The sequence below is a fragment of the Bubalus kerabau genome, chromosome 6, assembly GCF_029407905.1.
Source record: "Bubalus kerabau isolate K-KA32 ecotype Philippines breed swamp buffalo chromosome 6, PCC_UOA_SB_1v2, whole genome shotgun sequence".
Lineage (NCBI taxonomy): Eukaryota > Metazoa > Chordata > Mammalia > Artiodactyla > Bovidae > Bubalus > Bubalus kerabau.
In genome coordinates, this window is record NC_073629.1 from 106,204,521 (window position 1) to 106,215,804 (window position 11,284).

Here is an 11,284-nt window from a genome sequence, read left to right on the forward strand (position 1 = left end):
TGTCCTTGACAAACGCTCAATCTTCCTGATCTCTTTGCCCCTCCTCAGCCTGTTTTCTGAAGTAGACACCTGCTCCTTATTGAATTCCATGGACTGTCTCTGACAACGTATCAGAGCCCCATATAAAGGTTTCTATAGAGAGCCTGGGAGTGGGGGCTCAGAGCCTGTGGGCTCACTCACTCCTATGGTACCATGTCCGAAAAGGGGGTGTACATATTACTTGCAGAGCAAAGTGTTCCAGAACCAGAAACATACTTTCAGTGAGGAACTGCTAAGTGAAAATTTATTTTTATATTCTTTAAACAGTACTTGTCCACATATTCGATTGGCTCTGAGTAAGGGCGATCAGAGATGGCTTTAACAACTCAAATTGCAGAGCCCTCTTCTTGTGCGGTTCCTTTACTCCTCTTAATCATGACCTCAGGAAACTGTCAGCATCAGGACCTTAACAGGATGTTCCAGACCCCACTTTGCCATGACTGAGACTCTGAATCAGCCAACTTCGAGGAAGCCCAGATTCCATTTAGAAAAGGACAATAAAGTACAGCAGTTCCAAAAACCTGGAACTTAGATGCTTAGTCAGGCCTTCTCACAGAAATGCTGAATCTCAGCCTCCTGGAGTGGTACCCAAGATAACTATATTTTTAACAAGCTGCAGTTGATTCTGATGCCCACACACATTTGGAAATCACTGATACAGATTCAGATTAGGCTATAAATTGCATGTTTATACCATTCCATATGACTATTTACAGTAAATAAGCTGATGCCAGAGACAGCACAAATTATTTCAGTGACAGACTGAATTTATGCTGATGTTCCTAATTTAATCATCATTGCTCTAAGGACAACTTAACCAGTATCTTACTTAACTATAGAAATTTCTCAATCTGTCTTTTTCCATATATAATAGACTCATACCAGACTCCCCTTATCAAGTTGTATATTCCCATACCAAACCATGTTTAAAGCTTTAGAAATAACATCATTTAAAAGCTGAGTTGTGGCTGCTTGTCCCCATTACTTTTCATTTGTGGTCATCACCTATCTCATCTTGGGTGATGTCAGAGAATCCTTTGTTAATATTTCTTTTGGCAGCTGATGTGCATTTTTAAGTTTCTTAGATTTTACCTCCTACTTCAATCAATTTATTGGTATAAATTTCTGTATTCAGTAGGTTCAGCACACTAGTAAAATGCCACCTAAGATTTTGTTTCTTTTTCTTAACCTTATGCAAACACTCCATAGAGCAGTAATTGTCCAACTTTGGTATACATAATAATCACCTACAAGGGGAGGAGGAGCTTTTATAAATGCAAATCCTTGGTCCCCACACCTGTAGACTGATTAGATATGGTTGAAGCCCAATAAGATGATTATATACACTGAAGTTTTCATGCACAAAATACTAAGGTATTATTTACACTTAAATGAAGCAGGGCAAAGGCTAATAGTTTTGCAAAGAGAATGCACTGGTCATATCAAACACTCTCTTCCAACAACACAAGAGAGACTCTACACATGGACAGCACCAGATGGTCAACACCGAAATCAGATTGATTATATTCTTTGCAGCCAAAGATGGAGAATCTCCATTCAGTCAGCAAAAACAAGATCAGGAGCTGACTTTGGCTCAGATCATGAACTCCTTATTGCCAAATTCAGACTTAAATTGAAGAAAGTAGGGAAACCACTAAGCCATTCAGGTATGACCTAAATCAAATCCCTTACAATTATACAGTGGAAGTGATAAATAGATTAAAGGGATTAGATCTGATAGACAGAGTTCTATGCACGGAGGTTCACAAATTGCACAGGAGAAGGTGATCAAAACTGTCCCCAGGAAAAAGAAATGCATAAATGCAAAATGGCTGTCTGAGGAGGCCTTACAAATAGGTGAGAAAAGAAGAGACGTGAAAGGCAAAGGAGAAAAAGAAAGACATACTCATCTGAATGCAGAGTTCCAAAGAATATTAAGGAGAGAGAAGAAAACCTTCCTAAGTGATCAAGGCAAATAAACAGAGGAAAACAAAAGAATGGAAAAGACTAGAGACCACTTCAAGAAAATTAGATATACCAAGGGAATATTTTATGCAAAGATGGGCACAATAAAGAACAGAAATGGTATGAACCTAACAGAAGCAGAAGATATTAAGAAGAGGTGGCAAGAATACACAGAACTATACAAAAAAGATCTTAATGACCCAGATAACCACGATGGTGCAATCACTCACCTAGAGCCAGACATCTTGGAGTGCAAAGTCAAGTGGGCCTTAGGAAGCATCACTATGAACAAAGCTAGTGGAGGTGATGGAATTCCAGTTGAGCTATTTCAAACCCTAAAAGATGATGCTGTGAAAGTGCTGCACTCAAAATGCCAGCAAATTTGGAAAACTCAGCAGTGGCCACAGGACTGGAAAAGGTCAGTTTTCATTCCAATCCCAAAGAAAGGCAGTGCCAAAGAATGCTCAAACTACCACACAATTGCACTCATCTCACACCCTAACAAAGTAATGCTCAAAATTCTCTAAGCTAGGCTTCAACAGTACATGAACTGAGAACTTCCAAATGTTCAAGCTGGATTTAGAAAAGGCAGAGGAACCAGAGATCAAATTGCAAACATTTGTTGGATTATCGAGAAAGCAAGAGAGTTCCAGAAAAACATCTACTGCTTCATTGACTACGCCAAACCTTTTGACTGTGTGGATCACAACAAACTACGGAAAATTCTGAATGAGATGGGAATACCAGACCACCTTACCTGCCTCCTGAGAAATCTGTATTCAGGTCAGGAAACAACAGTTAGAACCAGACATGGAATAACGGACTAGTTCAAAATTGTGAAAGGAGTACATCAAGGCTATATATTATCATCCTGCTTAAAGTCTATTCAGAGTACATCATGTGAAATGCCAGGCTGGATGAAGCACAAGCTGAAATCAAGACTGCCAGGAGAAATATCAATAACCTCAGATATGCAGGTGACACCACCCTTATAGCAGAAAGCAAAGAGTAACTAAAGAGCCTCTTGATGAAAGTGAAAGAGGAAAGTGAAAACCTGGCTTAAAACTCAACATTGAAAAAACTAACATCATGGCATCCAGTGCCATCACTTCATGGCAAATAGATGGGGAAACAAGGGAAACAGTGAAAGAGATTTTATTTTCTTGGGCTCCCAAATCACTACAGATGGTGACTACAGTCATGAAATTTAAAGACGCTTGCTCCTTGGCAGAAAAGCTATGACAAACCTAGACAGTATGTTATAAAGCAGAGACATTACTTTGCCAACAAAGGTCTGTCTAGTAAAGCTATGGTTTTTCCAGTGGTCATGCATGGATGTGAGAGTTGGACCACAAATAAAGCTGAGAGCCAAAGAATTGATGCTTTTGAACTGTGGTGTTGGAGAAGACTCTTGAGTCCCTTGAACTGCAAGGAGATCAAAGCAGTCAATCTTAAAGGAAATCAGTCCTGAATATTCATTGGAAGGACTGATGCTGAAGCTGAAGCTCCAATATTTTGGCCACGTGATGCACAGGGCCGACTCTTTAGAAATAAGACCCTGATGCTGGGAAAGATCAAAGGCAGGAGGCGAAGGGGATGACAGAGGATGAGATGGTTGGATGGCATCACCGACTCAATGGATATGAGTTTGAGCAAGCTGCAGGAGATGGTGAAGGACGGGGAAGCCTGGCGTGCTGCAGTCCATGGGATTGCAAAGAGTTGGACACGACTGAGCAACTGAACATCACACTCACCTTGGGTAATTCCAATATAGGTGATCTGCAAACCACACTGTAAGAAACAAGAATACTCACCTAAGAGATGTAAAAGTGGAAAGTTCACAAACATAAAGGCAAGATTTTAGATATCATTACCCTGGAAAAGAAGCACTGTGGACCTACCCCCATGATTATTTGTATTCTTGGCAGAATCTTGTACCACTGGACAAGTCATGATATGAACCCGACTCTTTGTGAGGTTTTTTTCATTCTCCTTATGGGTCCATGGTGTCCCATAGAAATAATTCTTTTCAGCGTTCTCTTTATTGCTTCTTCATAAACAGAACCTTAAGGTGACAGCTTCTGTATCTTGTAACATTAAAAAGCTTGACAAATAACATTTTCATTTAAATTTCACTTAGGCTATTAGTATGGTTTATTTCTTACGTGCAACTTCATTATGAGTGTATCTCCATTATGAGTATATTCATTATGTATGTTCATTATGAATATAAATTCATTATGTGTAACTTCATTATGAGTGTTGAAGTTTTGGGTGAGCTCTTCCCCTCTCCACAATTGTCATATTTGTAATAGGTGCCTCTGCTGCATGTCTGTAACTCACAGTTTTGACAGTCCTTATTATCACATCGATTATAAAGGATTTCTCTTCCGTGTAGATTCTAATAAAGGTATTTCCTTTCTGACTGAAGTCCATATCACACTCATTAATATCAATTTTCCCTTGTGTGGTTTCTCAGATGAATATGAAGTGTTGATGCCTCAGAGGAGCCTTACTGCACTCATCACATTTATAGAGTCTCTCTCCCTATGGGCCCTCTCTCAAATGCCAAGTTTCACACTCCTAAAATTCTTACCACACATACCACATCAATACACTTTCTCTCCTGAATGGGAATGGAGGGCATAATGGAGAAGAGTGGAGCATCTGGCGAAGCTCTTACTGTGCTCATCATGTGGATATGGTTTCTCTCCCATGTGGACTCTGAAGATGTCTAAGGCAGGCAGCTCTTCAATAACTCTCACCACCTTTACGTTCTTCATAGGGTTTCCCTCCTCCACAGACATTTTCATGATTGCAAATATTTTTCTACTGGCTGATACCCTCAACCCACTCAGACCATTTACAAGGCCCTTCTACTACATGAACTCCAAGATTGTCAAAAGCTTTAGGCTTCCCAGGTGGTGCTAGTGGTAAAAAACCTGCCCGCCAATGCAGGAATCACAGGCAATGCAGGTTTGATCCTTGGGTTGGAAGACTCCCTGGAGGAGGAAACGGCAACCCACTCCAGTATTCTTGTCTGGGAAATCCCATGCAAAGAGAAGCCTACAGTCCATGGGATCGCAAAGAGTCAGACACGACTGTGCACACACACACAATCACACAATCATCTAAAATGGGTGTACAGTAGGAAGCTTCTGACTTGGCTGCCATATTCATGCCTCCAGGTAAGTAATCACAGCCTTGGATAATCCCTTCGTCTGGAGTTCGGGCTGGACCTTGCTTCTAACAAGTAGAATAAGAAATACTAACAATGTTAATTTCCCTTTCATTTGCTTAAACTGAAATGGTTATGAATTAGGGTTGTTATTATACTTCTGTGACTAGGTTACAGAAGATTTCTGCCTTTCTGGTCATTTCTTTCTGGCTCTCCTTGTGTTTAGTTGTGCAACCATCACAACCTAATTTTAGGACATTTTTATCCACCCACCCCTCTCAAGTAACTCCGCACCATTAGCAGTAAATCCTCTTTTCCGCTTTTAGCCCTGAGCAACCACTGATTTACATTCTGTCTCTTCAAACTTGCCTATTTTAAGCATTTTATATAACTTGAATCAAGCAATATGTGATATTTTGTGACTGACTTCTTTCACTTGGCATATTTTCAAGGTCCATCCATGTCGTTACATGTGTCAGTACTTTATTTCTTTTTATAGCTGAATAATAGTTTCCAGGTGGCTCAGATGGTAAAGAATCTGCCTGCAATATGAGAGACCCAGGTTCAATCCCTGGGTTGGGAAGATCCCGTGGAGAAGGGCATGGCAACCCACTCCATTATTCTTGCCTGGAGAATTCCACGGACAGAGGAGCCTGGGCTATAGTCCCTGGGGTTGCAAAGAGTCAGACATGACTGAGCAACTTAACAACAAAGTGATTTGGTGTGATTCCGATCCGATCCGATCCGATCAGTTGCTCAGTCGTGTCCAACTCTTTGCGACCCCATGAATCGCAGCACGCCAGGCCTCCCTGTCCATCACCAACTCCCGGAGTTCACTCAGACTCATGTCCATCGAGTCAGTGATGCCATCCAGCCATCTCATCCTCTGTCATCCCCTTCTCCTCCTGCCCACAATCCCTCCCAGCATCAGAGTCTTTTACAATGAGTCAACTCTTCGCATGAGGTGGCCAAAGTACTGGAGTTTCAGCTTTAGCATCATTCCTTCCAAAGAAACCCAGGGCTGATCTCCTTCAGAATGGACTGGTTGGATCTCCTTGCAGTCCAAGGGACTCTCAAGAGTCTTCTCCAACACCACGGTTCAAAAGCATCAATTCTTCAGCACTCAGCCTTCTTCACAGTCCAACTCTCACATCCATACATGACCACAGGAAAAACCATAGCCTTGATTAGACGGACCTTTGTTGGCAAAGTAATGTCTCTGCTTTTGAATATGCTATCTAGGTTGGTCATAACTTTCCTTCCAAGGAGTAAGCGTCTTTTAATTTCATGGCTGCAGTCACCATCTGCAGTGATTTTGGAGCCCAGAAAAATAAAATCTGACACTGTTTCCACTGTTTCCCCATCTATTTCCCATGAAGTGATGGGACCAGATGCCATGATCTTCGTTTTCTGAAAAGTTTAAGCCAACTTTTTCACTCTCCACTTTCACTTTCCTCAAGAGGCTTTTGAGTTCCTCTTCACTTTCTGCCATAAGGGTGGTGTCATCTGCATATCTGAGGTTATTGATATTTCTCCCGGCAATCTTGATTCCAGCTTGTGTTTCTTCCAGTCCAGCGTTTCTCATGATGTACTCTGCATATAGGCTAAATAAACAGGGTGACAATATACAGCCTTGACATACTCCTTTTCCCATTTGGAACCAGTCTGTTGTTCCATGTCCAGTTCTAACTGTTGCTTCCTGACCTGCATACAAATTTCTCAAGAGGCAGATCAGGTGGTCTGGTATTCCCATCTCTTTCCGAATTTTCCACAGTTTATTGTGATCCACACAGTCAAAGGCTTTGGCATAGTCAATAAAGCAGAAATAGATGTTTTTCTGGAACTCTCTTGCTCTTTCCATGATCCAGCGGATGTTGGCAATTTGATCTCGGGGTTCCTCTGCCTTTTCTAAAACCAGCTTGAACATCAGGAAGTTCACAGTTCACACATTGCTGAAGCCTGCCTTGGAGAATTTTGAGCTTTACTAGCGTGTGAGATGAGTGCAATTGTGCGGTAGTTTGAGCATTCTTTGGCATTACCTTTCTTTGGGATTGGAATGAAAACTGACCTTTTCCAGTCCTGTGGCCACTGCTGAGTTTTCCAAATTTGCTGGCATATTGAGTACAGCACTTTCACAGCATCATCTTTTAGGATTTGGAATAGCTCAACTGGAATTCTATCACCTCCACTAGCTCTGTTCGTAGTGATGCTTTCTAAGGCCCACTTGACTTCACATTCCAGGATGTCTGGCTCTAGGTCAATCATCACACCATTGTGATTATCTGGGCCGTGAAGATCTTTTTTGTACAGTTCTTCTGTGTATTCTTGCCATCTCTTCTTAATATCTTCTGCTTCTGTTAGGTCCATACCATTTCTGTCCTTTATCGAGCCCATCTTTGCATGAAATGTTCCCTTGGTATCTCTGATTTTCTTGAAGAGATCTCTAGTCTTTCCCATTCTGTTGTTTTCCTCTATTTCTTTGCATTGATCGCTGAAGAAGGCTTTCTTATCTCTTCTTGCTATTCTTTGGAACTCTGCATTCAGATGTTTATATCTTTCCTTTTCTCCTTTGCTTTTCACTTCTCTTTTTTTCACACCTATTTGTAAGGCCTCCCCAGACAGCCATTTTGCTTTTTTGCATTTCTTTTCCATGGGGATGGTCTTGATCCCTGTCTCCTGTACAATGTCACGAACCTCATTCCATAGTTCATCAGGCACTCTATCTATCAGATCTAGTCCCTTAAATCTATTTCTCACTTCACTGTATAATCATAAGGGATTTGATTTAGGTCATACCTGAATGGTCTAGTGGTTTTCCCTACTTTCTTCAATTCAAGTCTGAATTTGGCTATAAGCAGCTCATGGTCTGAGCCACAGTCAGCTCCTGGTCTTGTTTTTGCTGAGTGTATAGAGCTTCTCCATCTTTGGCTGCACCTAAGTTTAATTAGCACATAGAATGAAAACTCTGTAAAACAAAGTTTCACTTAGATCTGATGGATATTCAGAAAATCACTCTCATTCACATGTCTTTGCTCATCATCACCCTGCAAGAATGCTAATGAGGGTAAACAATCCCAACCTCACATATTTAATCGAAAAACTTATGCTTCCAAGAGAAAACCTGATTTTGTGAATATAGGTTTAAGCTCAACACTGTATCTAAGCTTCACAAAAATGTCTGAAGAAAGAGCTTACGGACTCTACAAAAATTTCACTTAAAATCATTGTGCATTTTTAAAGGGAATACACAGAATGTATGTAATGTCGAATTATAAGAGTTGCTGAGTACTTCAAGGAAGCAGACAAGATCTTCAAAATAGCTTGGTATAATACCTATGCTGCTGCTAAGTCACTTCAGTCGTGTCCGACTCCAGCGACCCCATGGTCAGCAGCCCACCAGGCTCCCCCGTCCCTGGGATCCTCCAGGCAAGAACACTGGAGTGGGTTGCCATTTCCTTCTCCAACGCATGAAAGTGAAAAGTGAAAGTGAAGTCGCTCAGTCGTCCGACCCTCAGAGACCCCATGGACTGCAGCCTTCCAGGCTCCTCAATCCATGGGATTTTCCAGGCAAGAGTACTGGAGTGGGGTGCCATTGCCTTCTCCAATGATACCTATGCTAGTCACCTGGAAATTTCCAAACATGTCTGAGATATCTCTGAATCGATTTCCTAAACAAAAAAGTAATGACTGATTTTAACAATAATATTGACAATTTAATCAATAATATTGATTTTTAAGAATCTTCTTCCAGAAGTGTTGCAAAATATTTTAACACCTAGTTTTTAAAAACTAGGTACTCCAGTTATATGCTGCTTCAGCTAGGCTCACTTCTACTTATGAAGTTGCTCCAGCAAAATAGGATGGCTTTTATTTATGACTATCTACTTGGAGAAATGCCTCTTTCCATGTACTAAGTGCTAGGATTAATACAGAACACAGCTGCTTCCTTTCTTCATTGTTTGGTTAATCAGGATCAAATACATACACACACATGCACACACGTATTTTCCATAGAGACAAAAACATATTACATGATGTGCTCAGCTGAGCAGAGCAGAAGACTTCATAACCGTCCCTGACTATTATTTAAGAGGAGGCTCAAGAAGGTTCAGGCTCAGGAACAACTGCTGCAACTATTTGCAAGTGCCCCAAAATGGTTAGAGATCAAGTTCATACTGCTGACCTTCATTTCCATAAGAAACCATATTATTTCTCTTACAGTTGGCAGTTCTGTATATGGTGATTTTAGGCTTTGAAGAGACAATGATGGTGTTTACCAAAGATATTAATAGATATACTTTTAGAAGGGGTTAAGTTTTATTTATATATGTTTTATTTTAGTAAAATATACATAACATAAAATTTACTGTACTTAAACCATTTTTAAGTGTATGATTCATTGGTATTAAGTATGTTCACAATGTTGTACAACCATTACAACAGATATAAATCAGTATAATATGAATAGCACATATGTCAAATCTATAGATATACAAATTTCTAAAGCAGTGCAGATATTTGTATAATTGGTGTGAACATCACAAATCAGGGGGCAGAGTAGATATGCAATTACAGTCAGTTTGATGCATAATTATTCAATTTTTTCATAACTTCCTCAATTTTACTGTACAGTAAAGTTGCCTATAGCTCAAAATTTTCCATAATTGTTTCCAAAAAATTAGTAATATCACTTATAGAACATGAATTTCAGACGTGCTCTTCCACATTTATTCAACTGATAGGGTTTTTCTTATAATGAATTCTTTGCTGCTTTAGTAAAAGGCTAATTTTAAGTTTTCCCACATTTACAAAGCTCTCTTCTTTTTATGACTTCTTTGATGGATAACAAGATATGTCTTCTGGTTAAAAGATTTCTCACATGTGCTGCCTTTATTTTGTTGCTCTATGTGAGTTATGTTAAAGAAGATGTGAGCTCCTGATGAAGGCTTTGCCATATTCAGTGCACCTGTGAGGTTTCTTGCCTGTGTGAATTCTCTGATGCAAGCTCAGCACTGACGAGTCCGCAAAGGCTTTGCCACATTGTCTCCCTTGGTACAGTTTCTTGCCAGTATGGATTCTGGAGTGTTTAGGGATGATCTGTACTTGAATGTTTTCCCACATTCCTTATATTCATATGAGTTCTTGGGTGTGTGAGATTTCATATGTTCAATTTCATATGTTCATATGTGTGAGATTTCATATGTTCAGTAAGGCCAGGTGAGTAATTTCCTGCATTGACCACATTCGTAAGGCTTCTCTCCAGTGTGAACTCTCTGTTGGATCTTGAGCTGGGTTTCATGCATAAACACTTTCCCACAATCACTGCACACAAAGGGTCTCCCTCCACAATGAATTTTTTTGATGAGCTGTAAGATGTCCCTTTTTGGAGAAGGCAAAGGCACCCCACTCTAGTACTCTTGCCTGGAAAATCCCATGGACGGAGGAGCCTGGTAGGCTGCGGTCCATGGGGTCGCTAAGAGTTGGATACAACTGAGCGACTTCACTTTCACTTTTCACTTTCATGCATTGGAAAAGAAAATGGCAACCCACTCCAGTGTTCTTGCCTGGAGAATCCCAGGGATGGGGGAGCCTGGTGGGCTGCCATCTGTGGGGTCGCAGAGAGTCGGACACAACTGAAGTGACTTAGCAGCAGCAGCAAGATGTCCCTTTTATACAGTTCATGAGGTTCTCATGGCAAGTACACTGGGGTGGTTTGCCATTCCCTCCTCCAGTGGATCACATTTTGTCAGAACTCTCTGCTATGACCCATCTGTCTTGGGTGGCCCTGCACAGCATGACTCATAGCTTCATTGAGTTACATAAGCCCCTTCGCCACGACAAGGCAGTGATCCATGAAGGGGATTGGAATGCAAAAGTAGGCAGTCAAGATATACCTGGAGTAACAGGCAAGTTTGGCCTCAGGGAACAAAATGAAGCAGGGCAAAGGTTAACTGAATTCTGCCAAGAGAATACACTAGTCATAGCAAATACCCTTTTTCAATAACACAAGAAATAACTTTACACATGGACATCACCACATGGTCAATACCAAAATCAAACTGATTACATTCTTTGTACCTGAAGATGGAGAAGCTGTGTACA